Below are 12,521 nucleotides of genomic sequence, written 5' to 3' on the forward strand. Positions count from 1 at the left end.
GCAACAGTTTACCTTCCTGTAACATCCTAGCATTTTCTATGTTCCCAATCGTTTCTTATAACGCTTTTGACAGTTTTAAAGGATTCAAAGAGCTTACACCTTCTGTCATGAATTTTATTATTACCTTATAATCTTCTTTCCTCCTTCTAGTCATATGGTTTTCTCTCTCACTATCCGTACCCGATATTTGGCTAACACTCTTTTTCCTTTTCCGATTTTCTACTAAGTTCCATTTACTTTGATTATAACTTTCACTCCCACCACCTGGATCTTCTTCCATCTCCGGATCGCTTCCGGAACTACCGTCGCTTCCTCCCATTAACGCGCCAGTCACTGCCCAGTGTTGCCAACCGCCACGCCTCGCCGATCCGCCGCTGTGCCTAATATTTCACATATTATAGGTAATAACTTCAGTTCAGATGTAAACGTTTCCTATATCCGGTATCAAAATGGATGCTGCACTCTGACCTTTCGATTGACACCTAATTTGACCCAATAGGAGCTTCCATGTCCTGTCCAAAGCCTTCAATAGCCAACCATAGTCTGTATCGAATGTAAGGGCCTCCCCCCTTTCCTTTGTTTCCTGATCAAACCAATTACAGCCTAGTTTACAGATGACCGGCGTATCGTATAGCCAATGAAATTCTGAAAACAGTGATATGCGGCTTTAGTGGGAAGATTAGAGCATGGTTCTGTAATGTGTGTGCACATTGCCATTACCGAGTGTTTTGTGCGTCTGTGCGTAAAAGCTGAAGAGTGTTGTTTTGGAAACTGTTTACACATTTGGAGATGATGTTGAAACGGATGCGAAAAACAGGATTTTCGACCCAGGATGTGATATAAGAAGGCATTCATTGTGAAAACGATGAGTCTGGAGATTAAATTTCTGAAAACAATACGGATGATTCAGAGGCAGAGGAAATGTTTATGGAGGGATGAGACATCGCTCTGGACAAGTAAGTGTTTTCTTGTGTTTTATAACATATATTACTGTATATTCCGCATAAATAAGCTTTAGTTTGAATAATGAATACACATTTTGTAATTACCCTTTGTCGTGTGTTTCCTCAGTGAGTGTTAGAACTGTTTGTGGGAGTTTTTTGTATTTGTTTGTGAGTGTGTGAGATTTTAGTTCATTGTTTGTTTCAGATCTATTGACATGTTTTGTATATTTCCTGTAAATATTTTATATATATATATATATATATATATATATATATATATATATATATATATATATATATACACTCACCTAAAGGATTATTAGGAACACTTGTTCAATTTCTCATTAATGCAATTATCTAATCAACCAATCACTTGGCAGTTGTTTCAATGCATTTAGGGGTGTGGTCCTGGTCAAGACAATCTCCTGAACTCCAAACTGAATGTCAGAATGGGAAAGAAAGGTGATTTAAGCAATTTTGAGCGTGGCATGGTTGTTGGTGCCAGACAGGCCAGTCTGAGTATTTCACATGCTGCTCAGTTACTAGGATTTTCACGCACAACCATTTCTAGGGTTTACAAAGTATGGTGTGAAAAGGGAAAAACATCCAGTATGCGGCAGTCCTGTGGGCAAAAATGCCTTGTTGATGCTAGAGGTCAGAGGAGAATGGGCCGACTGATTCAAGCTCATAGAAGAGCAACTTTGCCTGAAATAACCACTCGTTACAACCGAGGTATGCAGCAAAGCTTTTGTGAAGCCACAACATGCAGAACCTTGAGGCGGATGGGCTACAACAGCAGAAGACCCCACCGGGTACCACTCATCTCCACTACAAATAGGAAAAAGAGGCTACAATTTGCAAGAGCTCACCAAAATTGGACAGTTGAAGACTGGAAAAATGTCATTCAGATGGTAGAGTCATAATTTGGCGTAAACAGAATGAGAACATGGATCCATCATGCCTTGTTACCACTGTGCAGGCTGGTGGTGGTGGTGTAATGGTGTGAGGGATATTTTCTTGGCACACTTTAGGCCCCTTAGTGCCAATTGGGCATCGTTTAAATGCCACGGCCTACCTGAGCATTGTTTCTGACCATGTCCATCCCTTTATGGCCACCATGTACCCATCCTCTGATGGCTACTTCCAGCAGGATAATGCACCATGTCACAAAGCTTGAATCATTTCAAATTGGTTTCTTGAACATGACAATGAGTTCACTGTACTAAAATGGCCCCCACAGTCACCAGATCTCAACCCAATAGAGCATCTTTGGGATGTGGTGGAACGGGAGCTTCGTGCCCTGGATGTGCATCCCACAAATCTCCATCAACTGCAAGATGCTATCCTATCAATATGGGACAACATTTCTAAAGAATGCTTTCAGCACATTGTTGAATCAATGCCACGTAGAATTAAGACTGGAAAAATGTTGCCTGGTCTGATGAGTCTCGATTTCTGTTGAGACATTCAGATGGTAGAGTCATAATTTGGCGTAAACAGAATGAGAACATGGATCCATCATGCCTTGTTACCACTGTGCAGGCTGGTGGTGGTGGTGTAATGGTGTGGGGGATGTTTTCTTGGCACACTTTAGGCCCCTTAGTGCCAACTGGGCATCGTTTAAATGCCACGGCCTACCTGAGCATTGTTTCTGACCATGTCCATCCCTTTATGGCCACCATGTACCCATCCTCTGATGGCTACTTCCAGCAGGATAATGCACCATGTCACAAAGCTCGAATCATTTCAAATTGGTTTCTTGAACATGACAATGAGTTCACTGTACTAAAATGGCCCCCACAGTCACCAGATCTCAACCCAATAGAGCATTTCGGGATGTGGTGGAACGGGAGCTTCGTGCCCTGGATGTGCATCCCACAAATCTCCATCAACTGCAAGATGCTATCCTATCAATATGGGACAACATTTCTAAAGAATGCTTTCAGCACATTGTTGAATCAATGCCACGTAGAATTAAGGCAGTTCTGAAGGCGAAAGGGGGTCAAACACAGTATTAGTATGGTGTTCCTAATAATCCTTTAGGTGAGTGTATATATATCAATAAATATAAGTTGAAAATAAGAATATATGTTGTGTTTGAGAGTCTCTTTGTTACAATGCTGAATTTATGGGGGAGGTGTGTATCTATTTGTTCCATAGTACATTGGCAAAGTATACAGTATTTACAGTAAATATACATACAATAATACATATTTACACACTCGAAAAGAAAAACTATATATATATATGTTGAATATAAGAATATATGTTGTGTTTGAGAGTCTCTTTGTTACAATGCTGAATTTATGGGGGAGGTCTGTATCTATTTGTTCCATAGAACATTGGCAAAGTATACAGTATTTACAGTAAATATACATACAATAATACATATTTACACACTCGAAAAGAAAAACTATATATAGTGCTACAATGACTGGCATGTTGCTAGAAACATGTACAATTTTATAATGGTTTGTAAATACTTAACTCTTTGTAAATACAAAACTCTTCTTCTCTTGAACCGTAGATCCAATTGACTTGACAAAAAACAATTTTTGCCCATACAGATACATGTTAGACAACGTTACAAACTATAAAAGATCTACTTTTATTTGTGTACACTTACAATAACAACAAAACCTTGTGCTTTTGTAAAATAAAGAAAATAAACAGGGTGCCCAGTCTCTGTCTTCACGAGCATCTTTCTGAAACACATCACAAAAATCAAGTGAAACTCCGCGAATACTTATCACACATACATGAAACATATGTCTAAAGAATGTAGGGATGGGCTGATCGATCCTAAAGTATCAATACTTCCGAGAATTATGTTATATCAGGGTTGTCTCTGACAACACACGATCCGCAAGGCGAGATCATTTTTGCTTACATCTTCACGAAGGTTTGCCGGTTGTATGTGTTTTAATGCTTGCCAGTTTGAACATTCAAGCAATTTTACACCATTTATGCAGTCTGTATTTTATCATCTCACACCCAAACAAATGAGAGTGTGAGAGACGAAACTGATGTTGCTCAGCTTCACTTGACAGTGCGGGAAGGATCATGGAAGATCCATCGAGAACAGATAAACTACTCTTTAGTTCTTCAGGTTCAACATCATCACAAGTTTAATACTGACTGCAGTCTCACAATCTCAATCAATTATTATCTGAAATGAATACAGATGCAACAGCATGACTCAGTACGAAAATAATGAGACTTCATAGTTCTCAAAAGATTAATCTCAATGAAACAAACTGCACAGACTGTGCCTTGAATGTTGTATCATGCGATAAAACCCTCTTAAAGAGACAGGAACAATTTAGCATTCGTCCTGAACATTGACATTCCAAGTAAATGAAAAGTACAAATGGAATTATTTTTTGTTTTTTATTTCATAAATGCCACGTTTTTGAATGGCATGTAAAATGTAAAACAATCACTCAACCTCCATTGTTTCACTGGATCTGTTGCTATTTTAATGATCTAAAATACAAAGCACTGACCATTTAAAGTGTGAGCCTGTACATCTTGAGAGTTATAAACAGTCACAGCTATATACAGCGTTATTGTGTGCCTAGATAGACTTTCAAATAAACTTAGTTTACCCCAAAAATAAATCTCTCTCATCATTTACTCACCCTCATTCCATTCCAGATGTATATTACTTTCTTTCTTCTGCTGAACACAAATTAAGCTTTTTAGAAGAATATCTCAGCCCATAGGGGGCGATATAGGCCATGCCCAAAAGTCCCATTTTGGTGATTTCCAAAATGATTTCTTTCCACCCCATTTGTCCAATTCTTCTGAAACTTGGTGTACATGCCTCATTTCTCATGGGGAACAAAAAGCCTCAAGGACCCATATTTTCCACCATGCTAGATTTTCCTGTACAGTGAAAATTTGGGAAAACCTGCAAAGCTCTTCTTCTCCTGAACCATAGCTCCAATTGATTTTAAATTTGGTACACATGTGTAGAATTGATGTCTTTCAAATCGTTACTTAGCAAAAATGAATACAATACAAAATGTCTGAAAGGGTTTATGTAAATGTCCACATTTTCAATATATATGTGTCAATAAATCAAATGTAATTTTGACTGATGGTTTTTCAAACCTAACATGCTTCAAGATGACATCACTCTTATTTACTCTTATTTCTTAAAATTTGAGTCTTATCCATTCCAGACATCAAATTAATTTTCACAAAATTAGAACAGAAATCGATTTGTTTATTATTAAAGGCTCGTAACATGCTGATTAATAAAGATACATTTAGAAGGGAAAAACGTTATGGTCTAAAAGGTGCTTTGAAACCACGTTAACTCATGCAGTGCTTCATATCTACACACCTGCAGGGAAAAGAGGCAATGCGTGCGGAGCGGGACAGGGCAGAAATTATGCATGTTTGGTGCTACAGAACAATATTCAAGATTACAGCGCATAAAGAAGTCTTGTGGTGCGGATGGAATCAATCCGGTGTCCCACGTAGCCTAATCGTTAGCAAGGCAGTTAGCATCAGCAAGTTCCTCCAGTCTGACCCTACGTTACCACTGGTGCATTGTGAGCGAAGCTTAGAGCGTTTTCAATGAATTCCTATGAAAGCTGAGCGTCATGCTCGCATGGTGGATCGTAGGATTGGCAGCGGTGCGGAGCAAGCTCTCTCCTAGAGCTGTGAGCGCGTCTGAGTGCATTTTGTCCGCCCCAGTGGAAACGCAGCCTGAGAAAGCCGAACTGTAATTTCAGGAACCTGATGATCAGGTCGTGTTTCCCTAATGACTTACCATCCACTGTGTCGTGGTGTGCTGCTATAGCAGCTACATACACCTTCAAGGTGGAGGGGGACTGCTGTCCCTCCAAACTCTCCTGCAGGAAGGAAAGCACCAATCCGACTGAGCATCTCTGGGTGTCTTTGCGTTGGGAAGAACACCACTTAGCGAACAGACACCTCTTCAAGGCATACAGGCGCCTCGTAGATGGAGCCCTAGACTGAGTGATCGTGTCTACCACGGCGGGTGGTAGGTCACTTAGGTCTTCCACGTCCCGTCCAGGGGCCAGATATAGAGATTCCAGAGGTCTGGTCGTGGGTGCCAGATGGTGATGGTAAACCCGGAATTTATATTTCTGCGAGCACATCTATGGGGGTGCCTTGGTCAGGGCGTACCAATGCAGGCAGTGGGAGGATTCTGGGGAACCGAACAGGTCTACCTGTGCCTGCCCGAATCGACTCCAAATCAGCTGGACCAGCTGAGAGTGGAGTCTCCACTCTCTCTTGCGGGTAACCAGTCGTGACAGCACGCAATGTAGTGTTGAGGTCGCCCGGGATGTGAGTGGCTTGCAGTGACTTGAGGTGCTGCTGACTTCAGAGGAGGAGATGGTGGGCAAATTGTGACATACGACGTGAGCGTAAACCACCTTGAAGGTTGATGTATGCCACCGTTATCGTGTTGTCTGTCCGAGCCAACACATGCTTGCCCTGGATCAAGGGCCGGAACCTCCGCAGGGAGAGCAGTATTGCCATTAGTATTGCGTGACCGCAACGTTGCCATGGTCATGTCCTCACAGTGAGGACATGATGCATCCATGAAAAATGTGTCCACGTGAGCAGCGCCCAGACACGAAAGACAGCGATCGTGGCCGTCAGAAGGCGAGAGATAACATCTGCAACCAGGAATATCACAAAAGCGGAAAGGCATCTTTAAAAAGACGTTTCCGTGTTTGCCGCTCTTTTAGAATATGCTCTTTTTTTTTATTCTTTTTTTTATTTATTAGGGACCATGTACAATTTCAAACATAAATGTTGCCATTTGATGCATTGTACCAGAGTTAGCCGTAGGCTATTTTACATCTGCAGTCCCCTGGCAGGGTACAATAAAAACAAACTCACCCACCCCCCATCCCCTACATACATACAAAAAAACACATTTTATCAACACCACATCAGCTTCAGTGGGTACAGATTTGAGTGGTCTTCAGAAAGGTTTTCAGTTCTGACTTAAAACTCTTGATGGAATTGCAGCTCTTTACGTCATTCGCTATTGCATTCCACTGTGTAGTGGCTTTGTAAGAAAAAGCAGATTGTCTAAAGGTTGAACGACAGAAGGGTATGTTACAGTCAAAAATGGAAGCTATTCTGGTAGATTTTACTGAAGTTACAGGGCGATTGCAAACAAAAACCAATAAAGAAGCAGGGGCCAGGCCGTGTAGAATCTTATACACTAGAGTCAAGTTTGAAAAGAGTCTAAAATTTTCAAAACTCAATAAATTATGTTTCTCTAAGATCTTGCAATGGTGATATCGGAATGGCTTTTTATCAAGGATTTTTATAGCTTGCTTGTATAATGATTCTAAAGGTCTAATAGCAGACTCACTGGCCTGTCCCCAACAGGTGATACAATATGAAATATGTGAAAAAATTAAGGCATGCATAAATATTTTGGCTACATCCATAGGGAGGAACAATCTAATCTGTCTAAAGTTTGCCAAATTGTATTTTATAGTTTTTGTCATTTTCTTAATGTGTTTCTTAAAATTGACATTTAAATCTAAAATGACACCAAGATATTTAAATTCAGTTACTATGTCAATTGATTTATTTTTAATTAAAATGTCTGCAATTTGAGTCTGCCCCTTAGTTTTACTAAAGAACATACCCTTTGTCTTATTAATATTCAAGGTAAGACAAGATTGTTGAAGCCATTCAACAACACCTTGCATGGCATAAGTTAATTCCTCAGCTGCTAGCTAAGCATTTTTTGCATGTGTGTACAGAACAGTGTCATCGGCATATAATTGTATATCAACTCCATTACAGTGTTGTGGAAGATCATTAATATAAAGACTAAAAAGTAAAGGACCTAATACAGATCCTTGAGGCACCCCCATTGTGTTTTTCATATAACTAGAGCGTACATCTTTAATTCTAACACACTGCATCCTATTAGACAAGTAGGTTGAGAGCCATGCTAGTGTTTTGGCAGAAAGATTAAATTTAGAGAGCTTAAAAATAAGAACATCATGATTCACTGTGTCAAAAGCCTTACGCAAATCCAAGAACACAGCAGCAACAACTCCTCCCTTATCAAGTTGTGTTCTTACTTTTTCTGTGAAGTGTAGAATGGCTGTTTCTGTGCAATAGTTCTTCCTGAATCCAAATTGCATGTAATTTAAGGCAGAGTTGAGGTTATTTAGATGCATTCTCAACTGCTCTATGATAATTTTTTCCATGACCTTTGATAGTACTGGTAATATACTTATCGGCCTATAGTTACTTGCATCATAGCGGTCTCCAGACTTGAAAATATGCGAGATCACTGCATGCTTCCAGTTATCAGGAAAGTGGCTTTGAGTAATCGAAAGATTAATTAAATGTGTAATTGGGGGAGTTAAAGTATCTAAGTGTTTCTTAATTAGCATACTATCCATATTAAAAGCATCTCTACTTTTAGAATTCTTTAGAGAATAGATAATTTTTTTTACTTGTCCTTCATTAGTTGTCACCAAATTAAAACCCTGATCTTTATTAGTATGTATAATAGGTTCTCTTTTTTTGAAGTGATTTCCTAACTCATGGACCGATTCAATAAAAAAGGAATTAAAAATAGAGGCAATTTCAACTTTGTCTTCAATTTTCTTACCCTGAAATCTGAGATGTATATCTTCTGTATGAAGTTGTTCTTGCCCTACAAGGTAATTAATATTTTTCCAGATTTCTTTACTATTACATTTAGCCTCATTGATTACTTGGAGATAAAAACGTGATTTGGCTAATCTTAATTCCTTAACCACTTTATTCCTCAAACCTTTATAAATTAAAATATCTGTATCTCTTCTAGTCTTTATTGCTTTCTTTAAAGCGGAGTCTCTACACTTCATCATTTGCCACAAGTTGTCACTAAACCAAGGTAGATTAACTATCTTTCTGTATTTTCTCTTGACTTTAACTATAAACTTCTTTCTAATAGATTCGATTTTTGTTGTAAATAAATCACAGCCATATTCCACATCATCTGTAGACAAAATATCATCCCAGACCAAACCATTGATCTCACTGTCAAATGCAGGTTGTTTACTTTTAGGTATATGAGACATAATGTCTGTGTGGAATGGCATTATATTCTTAAATCTATTTTTAGTTAATTTTCTAGCTACTAATGTTAAGTTGTGATCAGACAGCCCAGTGATCAAATTGTAGATCTACTTGAGAAGACAAGATCCAATACTGTACTTGAATTTTTTGCAATTCTTGTTAGGCCTTTAATCAGCTGTTGGAAATTATGTTTGTCTGTAATTATTTTAAGTTTTTTTCTCTTCCCCTTATTTTCCCAGTTTAAATTAAAATCACCCATCAGAATAAGCTCTTTGTTATGATTACACTCTTTTAACATATCAGTGAATTGATCATAGAAAGTGTCATCTGCTGATGGAGGTCTATATAATCCTATTAGAATGAAAGACATTTGTTGGGATAATACAATTCTTAAAGCAACATATTCCAATGTATCTGCTGCTTTAAAAAGAATGCGCTCACATTTGATGTCATCTTTTACGTATATCAATACCCCTCCTCCTCTCCCTCCAACTCTGTCTCGTCTGAAACACTGATACCCCGGTACAGAGAAAACATTAATTGGGGTTGACTGTTGCAGCCACGTCTCCGATAAACACAAATAGTCCAGATTGGAGTTCAATAGTAAATGAGTCAACTGATCAGTCTTTAAGACAACACTTCTAATGTTCAAGTGTCCACCAAAAAGTCCTCTGGGTTTCAATTTTGGATCCCATACGACCTTTGCGTGATTAACAGTCCGAAATAAGAAGATCGCTGCTTCATTACTGCAGGATTCCGACACGTCGGGTGGCTTGTAGGTTTAAGGTTCGCATTATGTTCACTGAGCACTTCAAGTGCTGGTTGTGTGTTGGACAAAAAATCACAGTTACCAATAGTGACTGAAACCGCTCTGTTTAAAAACATCTTAAAATCCACGATCCCGGTTCCGGGATTTAAAATTACGTCAGTAATAATGTACTTCCAATTTTAAATGTATGCGGAGGAGTTATGAGCTCATATCTGGTACCATTTGAAAGCTTAGAATGTCTACTTTCTTGAGATATGCATCACTTTGGCATTTGTTTTACACTAAGTAACTTATTTACAATAAATTACATAGTTCCACCCATCAAAAGTCGTGTCATAATTATGTGCGTTTTTGAATACATATGTCTCATATCGCTCAAATATGACGCACATGTACAAACCATGTATCAAATGAAAGCTCTCATTGCCAGTAAGAAGTTCCAATAAGTCTTTTTATTGAGGTATAATCACATATCTAATACACTTCGAATGAATCATGAAGTATACAATCATACAAGTGAAATTATTGAATATTTGCCGTGCTACTCGCACTAGACAGCACAGTTAGCCACAAATGCTACATAATCTTTTACCTTAGGTTATTCTCTGCAAAATGAGCCGTTTTTCAGTGTTTTCTGTGGTTGTGTGCCCAAGTAATCCCTCGATATGTCACACGAGTGCAGAAACACCACAAAGTAATGTTATATGATATTCAACAATCCAGGAAAATATGTAAACATCTGATCCGGATAAAGCATATATTGCCGTAAAGCTTAGACCCTCCGCTTTCCGGCAATGTCTCTCAAGATCAAATAGACCAATCAGGGGCTGTGATATTGCATCCAGACTGTGAAGTGATCACTGGGTAGGTTACGTGCCCAAAACACACAGACGCGTCTCACCAGACACCAGAGCGCATATTTACCACTTTCAACAGTGTTTAATGTAATGGCAAAGGGTTTTCTGTAAAATTACACTGGGATTTTGCATTTATAGCACTGTATATGGGTATGGGGAGACTTTAGATTTGGGTAGGCGGAAAGTACACCAAAAAAAGGTAATATTCCTCCCTTCAAATAAATTGAAATAGATATTAAATAAAACATGATACAGACAAAATTCCTTTTCAGGTATTTGCTGACATCTAGTGGAAACAGCCAAAACTGTCTGCTTGCTGCTAGGGTTTACAGGGCTTGAGTTATACACTTTCAAAAATGAATTTATATAAAAAAAATCAAAAAGCGCCTCTTTTTTAGGAGGGTTATTACTGTTCAGACAACATATATTTAATTTTTTTAATTTTTAGCAGTGTTTTATGCAACTTCAAAGGGTTTCCTGTAAAATGACACCAAAACTGTGTATTTAGGCCAAAGTATGTGGGAATGGGAAGCTTTTTAATTTGGGTAGGCCAAATCCAGGCGGAAATCCCCAAAAATGGCAAGGATCTTAAGAGGCACTGGGTATAGATATTCCATAGTCACTCACCTCCACTGAACACCACGAATCCCTCGGGCCGGAGTGGTGTGTCTCTGTCGTTTGGTGATTTGTTTAACATTGCCTCGGTCTACCATAGCCTGCCCTTGACGCAACACGGAAAAGTAGACTGTATAGAAGCCCAGCAGATTATAGCGAAGGCTTGCGGCGTCAGTGCTCAATGTGTTCACTGTGTTTACACCGGCCCAGTTCATCCGATGTTTCCACTGATTTCCGATGTTTAAATGGCCAACATGTGTCACTCCAGTCAGATAGATTCGCAAAGGTAGTGCGATAGTGATCAGCAGCAACAGAGTGAAGAGCGCATTGTGTATACTTTGCAAGATCTTTCGTTTATAATGTTTAACAGTAGGCCCACTGAATGAAGTTGATGTGGCTGCAAACAAGTGTGTTTTACCACGTGATAGGCTGCCTTTTTGATGTAAAAAAAAGTGCGGGTCGGCAACCCCTGCCACGCTGCGTCTCCGCATCACCGCCATCATTTTAGTCATGAGATTCTCATTTCAGTTTCATTCTGCCGAAGCACCCAGGGGTGATCTCTGCAATTCCCATTGGCCTTTTATCAAAGATCAGAGGTGTCTTGGGCTCTCAAGAGTGACCCCCTAGTGTCACTTCATCGAAACAACGTCAAGAGAGTGACAAATAGGGAACTGATTAATCCGAACATCTGCTAGCTGCCTTCGTCAAATAACCACAACAATCCTAGGTGTTTATTCAGTACTGTGGCTAAATTGGTTAAGAATAAAGCCTCAACAGAACCAGACATTACGTCATAGCACAAGAGTGACTTCATGAATCTCTTTACTGATAAAATTTTAATAATCAGAAATAAATGGAATTATTCAATCATCTGTCATAGCACCTCAAAAAACAGTGTCTCATAATTTTCCTCATGTGCAACTTCAATCCTTCGCTGTCATAGGTCACATAAAGAGCTAACAAAACTTATCGAAACATCAAAAGCCACAACATATTTGTTAGATCCAATACCAACTAAGCTCTTAAAAGAGGTATTTCCTGTAATTTCAGAACCTCTTGATAATATTATTAACTCCTCGCTATCCTTAGGAAATGTCCCAAGAAACTTTAAAATGGCAGTTATTAAACCGCCCTCTTCCCAATCCTGTAAAATTAGCCTAAAACACCTAATCAAGGGATACCCAAAGTAAATTTAAAGCTGTTCTTGAACCTTTTGGAGTACATGCATGGTTTTGGTCACATTTGAAA

This window comes from Xyrauchen texanus, chromosome 33 (assembly GCF_025860055.1).
Source record: "Xyrauchen texanus isolate HMW12.3.18 chromosome 33, RBS_HiC_50CHRs, whole genome shotgun sequence".
NCBI lineage: Eukaryota > Metazoa > Chordata > Actinopteri > Cypriniformes > Catostomidae > Xyrauchen > Xyrauchen texanus.